The following is a 12,687-nucleotide window of genomic DNA, read 5'->3' as shown; positions in this document are numbered from 1 at the left end:
AAAACCATTTTTATACGAGCCCTTTTGCCCTCTTGCTTTGAACCCTGTTGGAACGATGTATTGTTATTTGCCATTGCCTTGACGACTACCCGATAGTTATGAGTAGAATAACTTCCTGGGATTTGTTAAAATATTTTGCATATAAAGTACATTCATATTTATAAAAAATTATATACTCAACATACATATGTACTAAAAATAATAGATAACACAGACTTTTTGAAGGGTTACAGCACGGAGTATTGCATGAAAGGAATATTTCTAAAAATGTTGCATTTTGTTGATATGTTTTAATTTTAATCAACAGTTCTATTAAAAAATTGTTTATTATTTTTTTAAGCCGATATATGTATGTATGTATTTATTTACATATTTAAAATAAATACATAATAATTTCCAACTTATTGGAACATTAAAAACATATACAGATTATTTCTAAAATAATTTGACAAAGTGAGTATTATGGATGTTATTTTTGAGTTTTGACAAAGTGAGTATTATGGATGTTATTCTTATATCATATACATATGTATTTAAGGTACATATATCTTTATCTACTAGTACATATATATTATACCTTTATCTACCAGTATTGTTTTATTTACTTATGCTTTCTAGATGATTTTTTCCCAAGCATCTTTCGCAATAATACACCCGTACTTATACAATATTACATACATATATATATATATTGTTAAAAAAATCTACATTATATATACATACCTACGGAAGTTTAAAGTTGATTAATTTAATTTTAAAAATAATTTAACAATTTAATATCCGAACGAGAAACGAAAAAGCCATAAAGCCACAACAACAAAAAGTATGCTTTCAACAAAACATTCGACTCTCAACTTCCTGGTTTGAAGTTTTATGACGTTTCTAGAAAAAAAACTTTATAAGCGTGTGTGTATAATAGTCGTACTTTAAAAGGTTATAAAACACGAGAATTACAAAACGTGCACTTTAAAAACGTTTCACTTTTACACTCGAATTTTTAAATGCCTTTCATAAACGTATACCTAATTTGTAGCATGTGTATATCAAATATCGTTCCATCCCATATTCTCAACGTACATATTTATATTTCATTTCGAAATAATATGAATATAAAAGAAAACAACTGACTAAAAATATGTAACGGATTTGATTACGTATGTATCAAATCTTATTGTATTAGTTTAATAAGTGTAACTAATAGTAGAATTTCGATAAAGGACTCTGTTTAACATGGTCTTTATCCTGATGGGATTCGTCGACGTTGTCGGTATAACGAGCGAATAAAGAGAGGATATACAGAGATAATGGGCGAGTTTCCTTATACGAAACCAGTTTTTCAGTAATAAAACGAGCCAGGGGATCGGTAGCCGCTTATGGGTCATCGTTTTTAATTAGTCCGACGATAACCGACTTATTATTATTACACACTCGAATATAATATCCAACTTTGTTATAAATTGGCCAGCTTCTATCCACGTCTCTATTCCTAGACGGAAATTTATTATTTAATTTTTTTGTCGCATTTAAAAGTTTTCTTGGAATTTATTACACGCTACCCATGAATGGGATGATACTCGTAAAAACATCACGAACACACGCATAGGTAAATAAATGTTTGTATATATGTATGTATACATGTATTATTTTAATATCGTGCGAATGGCGAAACATCAAAGGGAGAAACGTTTTGATGGTGACTTTAAAAACGGTTTTACGACTTCCGAGTAAAATTCGACAATGTTACAATCCGACTTCGGTTTTATCTATTATGTGGGTATGTTAGATACGGACGACTCGAAAAATTTGATTATTGCTAATTATAATTAATTAATTTGGCAGAGATGTTTGTTTCTGAAAGGCCTCTTCAAAACGATTCTACCGACAATTTTGATTCATATTAAAATATTCATTGCGAAATAAAATAAAGGTAATCAATTACAGATTCAAATCTTCAATTCAAAAAATGTATTTTTACCATGCATTGCTGAATATAACCATATTTCATTCTTGTCTATTCCGATTAACCCCAATTTTACTTATGTACATGTTTACTTAAATTCAACCACCTAGCATTTACTGCTTATTTCTTATATTATTCTGCATTGTCTTCATTGAATATATCCATTTTAATACAATTGTTATTTTATTTTGCACAATATCTACCACTATTAAGCGTCTCGCCCACGTTAACATATATGTACATACATATACATATAGGTATGTATTTCGATTTATTTTTCCCATTCCAAGCAAGGTCTTTCTTTATACTTGATTTAACGTAGTATTCTTTTAAACGTTTAGCTTCACATCATTGATCAAAACTTTTCATTTTCATACATACTGGAATCATCATCATCATCATCTACAGCCATTCACCATCCACTGCTGGGTGAAGACCTCTCCAATACGCTTCCACTTGTCTCTGTTTTGCGCAACTCTTATCCATCCATCTCACCCTACAATTTCTTTTTCATTTTTTCCACTCTGTCTGAAGAAAAAGATCTTCGATCAATGCGTTTGCCTTCGATCATGCGTATGGATGTGAAACTTGGACATTGAACGCCAAGATGCTACACAAAGTTCAATGCACTCTAAGAAGTTTGGAACGCTGTATGCTCGGCATTACGAGAAAAGAGAGGAAGCGGGACACGTGGGTGAGGAGTATGATAAGGGTAGTGGACATAGTGGATAGAGTAAAGAGAATGAAATGGCAATGGGCGGTCCATGTGGCTAGAAGAATGGACGAAAGTTGGACAAATGAAGTGCTAGAATGGTACCTGAGAGAATGCAAAAAGGTAAAAGGAAGACCGGAGGGAAGATGGGTATACGAAATCAGGAAAATGTGTGAGGTGAGATGGATGAGAGTTGCGTAAAACCAGAGACGATTGAAGGGGAATTGAAGAGGCGTTCATCCAGCAATAGATGGTGAGCGGCTGTAGATGATGAATCGATCATAAATAATAATTCCATAAAACTATAGGTCCCATTTATAAAAATACACACATTTATTATACCTATAATCATTGTGCACTTCGTCTTGGATGACATTCCAGTAGTTTTTTAAGTCATTAAATTTCCCACCCCGTTTCCTTTAGTCTATGTATATTCACACCTCAGCCTACACAATTCTATTAGACTCCCCATTGTTACTTAAACAAAAACTTATTTCTAAATTGAATCCAAAGCCACATAGTCATCTTGTATAAGTTGCATATTCTTCTACCATGAAGATTTGATTTGAAAATATGTTTCAGATGTTTCTTTCCTCGAATTTCCCAATGAGATGAATTTTATTATAGCCTAAAATCAAACGTCGGATACTTGGGTTTGCATTTTCGAATATTTCGTAACTCCCACCGGGGTTCAAATCGCTCACCCGCAACACCCAGCGTATTTAATACAAATTAGTATGCCACTTTTGTACGTGGCAACAATTAATTTCGTCAACGGCGGCAATTTGTTTTCGGCTTCAATTTAAATTCATGAATGAATCTGACGTTTCGGGAATACTCTCATTGTGTTTCTTTCTCGAGACGTTTCATATAGGTATGTATACATACTATACAATTTATATTTATATATTCTCAAAGAAAAAAAAATAATGAATATGCATGTATTAAGTTTTCCGTATCGATCAATCTTCCATATTAATGGTGTGTTTTGTATCATTTTCGCGTCACATTTAAAATTTACGATCGAAATTTCACAACAACACACACACAATAGTCGCATTGCCCAACAATGCGCTCAACCCGCTAAGCGCCGGCGCGTTTTATCAAAAGGAAAAAATATTCACCTACAAACATTGTATTGCATTGTAATAATTCCTCTAAAAATCGAACGATTCGAAAAAGTCGACGCGCAGAAAAAAGTCCGTTTAATTAGATAGTTGATATGTAAATGGGTGTTTTCTTTCGTGCGTGTATATCAATATGCAAAGTGTGTTATTTTTTTTCCTATGCATATTTTACACTCTCTCAGTTCTCGTTGACTGATCACTTGAATAATGGATCATGTTTTGATATACAATGGACTATTAAATTATCTCCCATCGGTTACCTATTTATGAAATTATGCGGCGGCACAAACTGCATCACAATAAAGACGGACAAACTGAATAACGGGAAATTCACTTGTATCTCTGTGTTTTTTTTATTCTTAGATATTCCTTTTCGTTCTTAATATTCGTTCACTTTCTAATTGACTTATTAGATCGGTAATTTTAAAAAATTCGATATATCCAAAGCTATGATAATTGATGCTAGCCTAAAACTAAAACTTGGTTGTCACATCTTGGTTCTATATATTTTTTTTGGCTTTAAAAGTTCCAAACTTCTATATTACTATTAAAATATATATAATTATATATCAGTTATTAATTTAGGAGTATAAATATTATGTTTAATTGTATAGCATTAAAAGCTTAAAAAATTTATTATTTTCGAATGTCTGATTAAGTTTACTTAGTTTTGACCTTTGCATCTTTGCCAGTCATTTTCATCAATATTAGGAAAAGAATTATGCTTTTTAATGAAAATTTCACACCTACAAATGTAAATATATATACATACACATAAATAACTTCTTTGATGTGCATAAAAATTAAATTAAAAAATCTATAATAAAAGACAAAAATAAATTATAAGATATAAAAATACAATTTTTTAGTCTATATTTTCGATTCATCATTTGTTAGGTATTAAAAATACAATTTAAATAAAAATAATAGTTTCTTTAAAATAAAAATAGCTTTTTCTTTTTATGTATGATATTACATTTACGTTTACATTTACATTTACGAGAATTTCTATCAACATTCTGTTGAAAATTTATGAATTTAATTTTTTGTTATAAAGCTTTGATTTGATTTCCATTAAAAACTAACCAAGAACGAAAGCAAAAACAAGTAAACACAAAACGAATAATTAATCGAAACAGACATTTCAAACATTGTCATATTTATTCACCGAACTTTGCCCACAAAGAAAACATGCATATAAAATACAATTCCTTTTTATCAAAGACACGGTCAATTTACGATATCGAAGCACGTTTTAGTGCGTGTTTCTCTTACAGTTAAATTCGTTGATTTAATATCGCAATGAAAACCACAACAAAATATACATATATATCGGTAATACTAAATTCTAGTCCCCCCCCCTCACTCCCCCATCCGATAATACATTCATCGTATCGGTCATGATAATATTTTAAGTAAAATTATGTTAAACTCGAGAAGTAAATTCAAAATTGTATTAATTGTAGTGGTGTACAGGCGATAACATTAAGCGGCCGCTCGCTCACGGCAAATTATTAATCATCATCAATGTCATAATCAACACACGCCTAACAAAAACTTTAATCACTATCGCACAAATCAACACCGATATAATTAATACGAACTGTTTGCCCCGTTGTCTTTTCGTTCTCAATTACTTGTTTTTTTTTTCATTATTAATTTGCACTTTTGATCTTTGTTAACGATAGTGCGTTATTTATTTGCGTAGTTTCGTCGTGGACGACAGCGGGTTTAATAAATAATATCTATGCAAATTTTAGACATTTTTTCGTTTAATAACGGACTCATTATTATCGTTGTTATGAATACGCATAAGTTTTTCGCCGCGATTAGCATTAGCGTATAATAAATTCGAGTTGTCACCTTTGTTCGTACGCTAGCGATGCGTCCGCATAAATCATACTTATTAGTACGGTTCATTATTGTACGATCGTTGCAAATATTTAATATGCGTGTTACAATAATTTGACGATGATATATTTATCAAGATACAGTAGTTTTATTTTTGAAGATACGAAGTCGAATTATTTATGCAGCGTGACGACGATGAAGTCGACTGGTTTTTGATCGATATGCTGCGAAAAATAATTACAATTGAATAATAAAACGATCGATCCCCTTAAAATGAGCAATTAAATTTTAAAGTAAAGCATACGTATATATATATATATATATATATATATATATATATATATATGTATACAGTTAACAAAGTTAAGAAAATAAAAGCCGTGTACGAATTCAGTCAGTAAAATTTCTAAACAGTTAGTATTCCTCGAATGAATAAAAATCATAGCATAAAAGTAAAATAAATATTTTTAAATTATAAATTCAGCATATATTATTTAATTTCATTTTTTAGAACTTTTCTACCCATAAATACTAAAAAATGTTAACTTTAAATAATAAAATATGCATTGAAATTCAATACATTTTGAAAGTACCTATAGATAGGCAGAAATCTAAGCTATACTATAATTTGTTTTAAATTTTATATGAGCCATAAATATGTAGCTTTTCAAAAGGCCCCTTATTTATTTTTTTGGGAAATATATATAATATAAAAAAATATACACACCACTACATCTTTATAATTACTTGTCTCCCCATTCCCTCCACATATAAATTTTCATTCTGCTATTGTAATATCATATGTTTTCTTTGTATAACTTATATTTTATCATTTTGATTAACATGTTTTGCTACAATAGTTGAGATCATCAAATAAATAAATAATATTCTGTATGAAAAATAAGATAAAATAAATTTTTAAAAAAGAAACGATATTATCTAAATTTTATATAGCTAAAAAAAGGAAACTGCACATATTTTGGTTGGATACATTTTAGCTCCCCTTCATTCTGGGCCCTATGCCTTTCCATTTGTTACACATGTATAATTATGTCAATGATACGCGATCATAATCCCAAACAAGTATATATATGTACGTATATTACCAAACTTATATAATATATTAAGTCAAACGTGGCATATAATCTTATCATTTATTTATTTTATGCTCGTGTGTTTTACATGAATTTAAATGCAGTAATTATAATCGCAAAATTAAAAGTGACAAATATAAACTGTAGTCCGTTTCTCGAGAAATATACCTAACAACCGGTATCGGAATAGTATCAGCTTACATATGCATATTTATGCGTCGTCAGTAATGACTCCATCAAAACAACGGCAACGATTATGGAAACATTAAGAAACATCGAATCATCCCGACAAACGATCATTAATCACTCCGTTAAATAAAAAAATAGAGTATAAGAGAGCTCCGCAAAACGCCGTTAATGACGCGTGCCGTTTTCGAAACCACTTTAACGGCTAATTATTTCGGCGTGTTAGCGACGTGCCCGTTCATTATAAAACGACACGGTTAATTATCATCACGTGTAGTATCTACGTACCGTCAAATAATGATGATTATTAGAATTGTAGAAAAATCACGAACAAACGGACAATTTAGCGTATCGTTCGAACGCTTGTAGCTGTGCCAACAAAATTTAACTGATTAAATATACGTATTTCGAAAATTGTGTGGATGAATTATAATTCAATACTTCATTTGTTGAATAATATAGAAATATAAAAAAATACTAAACAAATTAAAGTGGAAAAATTTTAATTTGGAATTAAAAAATTCATGCCGGAGTTTTAAAGTACGATTTTTTAAGCTGTGCAGATTTTGATATACAGTCATCATTGCACACAATATCATACATACTTAAGTATGTACGTATATGATCAGAGATGATAAAATTTATATCAGCGAAAACATACATATACATACATAGATGACATGCCATAAAGTTCAGTGTATGTATATTAGGCCGGAGTGAAAAATGCGAATTTTAGTACATATATACTTAAAGGCACATATCTACAAAAAAGATCTCAATGACTTTTATTTCCAAAATAATCACGGGAACATGAAAAAAATTACGATTTTCTGAAAATAACACTTCCCAATACAAACTTTGAATTCTCGTCAATCAGTCAAAACTCATCATAATCATCCCAAATAAATTTAATGTGAATTTGAGTGTTTATTTTCTTTAAATATAGATCAAAACATTAAAACTATTCCCGAAAAAGTTATATATGAAAAAAACTTACTTTTTCGAAATTTTTAGGACATTGTTTAAAATCAATGAAATGTTTTATTTAAAGCTCCGTTGATAAGACAAAATATTTCCACTAGGTCGATGAAAATCTAAAATTCGCGTTTTTCGTTCCAGCCTAATGCATTATGTACTAATAAACAATATAAAATTGAACATGTTAATTATAGAAAAAAATCGCCCGCAATACGATTTATCATATTTCTATCCAGCTGATACACACTGAAATAAAAAATGGAAAACGTAATGCATGTTACTCAAGGACATTTAGTAGGTAAATTCATCAAACTTACATTTTCATAATTTCAATCGTACATATATAAAATTTGGCAATCATAACTGGTATGCAACCAAAATACATAAAACTTCCGTTTCACTTTAACACTGAACAAATCTCGTTTGCCGTTCTTGCATTATATTTTATTTCTATAAGTATAGAAATATATGTACATATGTATGTACATACATACAACGTGTGAATGGTTAGTTTCATAAGCAATACTATTGCATAGCACGAGTCACAAATTTTTTTTTGGCAGTCATTCATCATCGTGTCAACAACGCTAGAGACACATCAACGCAACATATCCGACATTTAATCGCGTTGATATTTTTCACCCTGGCCAGTAATTAACAACCTTTTATCGACGACTTTGAAAGTGGCATCGAGACGCCATCCGTCCATTCGTATCGTTATTCGTATTCGTAGCATATCTACTAAATATCATTTTATAATAAATATCATTTTGTTATGTTCGAATATTATATATAAGCGATCGTTAAACCGGGAATGCCAAGTATGCGCGTTTGATCGACAGTCAAAGTAATACAAATAGATCCGAGTTTCTCAATTAAATATATTCCGAGATGATTCACCAGCGTACGCTTTTTATCCGAGGACCCCCTGCAGACACCGTGGCGATAAAACGAAACCTAGAAACAATGTCTTATATGCTTTTTTATTATTATTTATATATGAATATATTCAAACGAGAACCACAGAATGGAAAGTCAACATTTTTTCTACACAGTATGAAAAGTTTAGGCATGTTAAAACGAAGAATCGAGACTGTGGAACCACCTGTAGTTGAAAACACGTACCAAAAATTCGTTCTCGTTGCTTGTAACGCGTCAAATAAAAATTCCAAAGCGTATCGATACCGTGATAAATAACCATTATTGTTGTAGTTTTAATCAAAATTTGTACAATTGCTCGCATCAATTCACGACTTGCATATAATCGAAGTCTACGAAAAATCGACGGTTAATGGGTCAAAGAATCATGGGTTTGCGTTCATGAACAATGGACACAAATAAAAAAAAAAATAATAATAATAATAAATTGAAAACCATTACAATGCCACACACACACATATTTGAGAATGTCCGTACAACGGCATAGCTTATGCATATGTTTTTAGGTATGCCTGTATCTTGCATTCGCCATGTCGAGAAAGAGATAGGTGGATATACATACATAGGTTCGAACTATGATTGATTTGGAGGTGAATTTAATAAATTAACCCTTTGCACTCGCGCAGTCGGATCGGGTCATTCGGTGATTGTTTTAAAATGATAATTGATAACCTCGCGTTTACGTCGATTTTACACGTCGTTTATTATAATAATGCGCATTGTGTGCGAGCGCTCGATTACGAACCACTTTTTTTCGTTTATTTTTTCATATATATATAATATACATATTACATTTATACATGTATATATTTCGCAGATGTATTATAAATTATAATAAAAATAAACAATGGAATAACAATGATATTTCAACTGTTTGATATATTGAAGCATTTAAATGCCAAAATAGATTATACCTATAAATATATAAGATAAATTTATCATTTATCAGTTAGATTATTCTGCCTACACTACCACAAGATCTGCCCAAATTTTCCGGAAAAACAATACGACATCAAAATATTTGGATAAAATGTTTTACTATTGTAGAAATTGGTATGGTCTACCATTGTATGTATTATGTACTGGTGAAGATTCAAGGATAAATTCACTCCAATTTCAGTTACATGGTTCATCAATTATTCAAATATGTATTTCAGGATATAAACCATCTTTAAGTTGTAATGTAAATGTGTATGTACATATAAATACGTAAAATTACTGACGTTAAGATACAAAATAAAAGAAATAATTCCATAGCATAAATTCAAAAGATGAACAGAAAGATACTACAAAAAAGTCCCAGAATTTATTGATCATAAAATGCTTTTGGTCAGATATTATAATAAATAGTCAGTAAGTATCGATTGGTCATTATTTTAATCAATTCATTTGGACAGTCGGAGCGTAATGTAACATCTGAAGTTCTAAATTATAAACGCACATGTGATGTTATAAAATGGACATTTTGATAAATCTAATAAAATTGTAAACTGACAAAATTCGTATATTATATATATATGTATATATATATATATATATATATATATATATATATATATATATATATATATATATATATATATATATATATATATATATATATATATATATATATAGATATATTTAATAACTAACCATTTATTAAGTTGCCCATAAATAATAAAATCCCATTTATAATTTACTTATTTTGAAAATAACATAAAATTGTACTAGATTTTTAAATATACTAATTGGTCATAATTAAAAAAATACCTAAACATGTATTTTGATAGAAAATATTTCTGAAAATTCGACGTATTTATAAATGATTTTACTCCATATATATGTAGAAGCCATTGGATGGAAACACAAATTTAAAGCCAAAATAAAAATCTATATAAAATGACAACTATTAGAAAATATCGCACAAACGTGAATTTGTTTAGCATCTATCACATAATGCTATGCTTATTAATTGGATTTAGGCAATTACTATAGAGAGCATATGTAAGAGCAAACAAGTATGGTTGACAATAGTGAACCATTTTTCGTCCCAAAAGCATCATCCCAACGCCGTTCTTTTCTAATTGCAAATCAGTGATTATGAATTAAAACATTGCCAATTTTGAAAATTCGCACTGCTTCTCAAACTTTTCTGCATCGACGCCTCTAACTCTAGACCACTTACGCCCGTTAGGGGATGGGAATTTGGCGAGAAATCTCGAGAATCCGGTATACGTGCGAGGAGCGGAGAGAGGGGGAAAGAGGGCAAGGGGATATGAGGGGGGCTTATGAACGGAAACGGCCAGGGTTCGAGTCCCGGTGGTTTTTTGGACGTCGTTTGTCGGGCCGCATGGCGCCAGCGTCTTCCTGCGTCCCGGGCCGCTTATAAATAACTCTGCGGGGCCGGTTGTAAACTATGACTAACTAATGGTTAACGGCCCGCCATCAATATAAATAACCCCGAAATATGTCACTAATTTCGGACGGGGTCCAAACAGAAAAAAAAGGTGTTTGACATAAAATGGGAGACGAATGTGTGCGCGTCATTTTTTTTTTTGCACTGACTGACTCTGATATATAGATTTCACTCCGAGTCGATTTCGTTCGTGTTACAATTTTTTTCTGATTTTTATTTAACTCCCTTGTTTGTATAGCTTTATCTGAATGACAATCTTCAACTTATAAGAATGAATTTTTTTAGTACAAATTAAATACGAATGATCATCAATCTATGATAATAATATTAACGAATATATGTAATATGAATAATATTCGACGAGGATTATATAAAAAAAAAATCGGCAACAAATTGAAACCGAAGGATTGAGAGCTTAACTTGTCATATTTACAAACGGTCAAACACGAGAAGCGGGCAAACAACAAGCTCGACAAATATACACAACTTTTTTCCCACCACAAATGACTGAACGAATTCGGATACGAACCAATAAAATATGGATTGGAATGCAGATATTATAAAGAAAATAGAAAGATAATAAATTTTTCCATAGAATTACATAAATACAACTTAATCGAAAAAAATGCAATTTTTTTAATATTATAACAGAAAAATTACATTTCAGATTTAATTTAAATGGAATGAATCAAAATTATCATCAGCTTTATAAATTCTATCTATGTTTAATTTAATTGAACTTATGTATGTAGATGACGGCAACCATGGGATGTTTCAGAATAACAAATTTTTCATTTCATTTTCAGACATTTCGAGAAATATCTCGCAAAATATGAAATACAATGATTTGCGTTTAACAATATTTAAAAAAACTGGTGGCCTGTGATACGTTTATTCTGCTATTCCGAGATTCTGGACATATCGAATTAAAATAAGTGATAACAATTTGTGAATTAATTCAAACGGAAATAGTGTTTGGACTTCCGCCACTTTCAAATATGACAGCTCATATGTATGTACATAATCAAATATAGAAAATTTTTCTCGAATTTTCAGTACTTCATGAGTTTGTCTTGTCATTTGTGTACATATGTGATTTTTTGTTTTATCGATACACTATTTAGATACTAGATTTAAATCCAACAGCTTCCCTTTCAAACCAAATCGAGTTATTTTGTATTTATGTATTTTTCGTAAGTAAAAATAAATCAGAAGAAAATATGTATTTGAATTGTATTCTATGCATCGTTACTATGTAAGCACCTATACACATGTACATAATATCACTAACGAACAATTTTAGCAGTTGTGTATCGTTTCGAGTTTATCGAACCTGACAGTTGGCGTGACAGGTACTCTCAACCGACTGTCCCATGGAGACAATACCTCTGGGGAAAGACGAAGGGATTGGGGACGGGGACGGGGGGTAAGGGTAGGCAGAA

Source organism: Arctopsyche grandis, chromosome 2 (assembly GCF_051622035.1).
Source record: "Arctopsyche grandis isolate Sample6627 chromosome 2, ASM5162203v2, whole genome shotgun sequence".
In the NCBI taxonomy this organism is placed as follows: domain Eukaryota; kingdom Metazoa; phylum Arthropoda; class Insecta; order Trichoptera; family Hydropsychidae; genus Arctopsyche; species Arctopsyche grandis.
The sequence above is the reverse complement of the archived record's forward strand: the minus strand, read 5'-3'. Positions refer to the sequence as shown.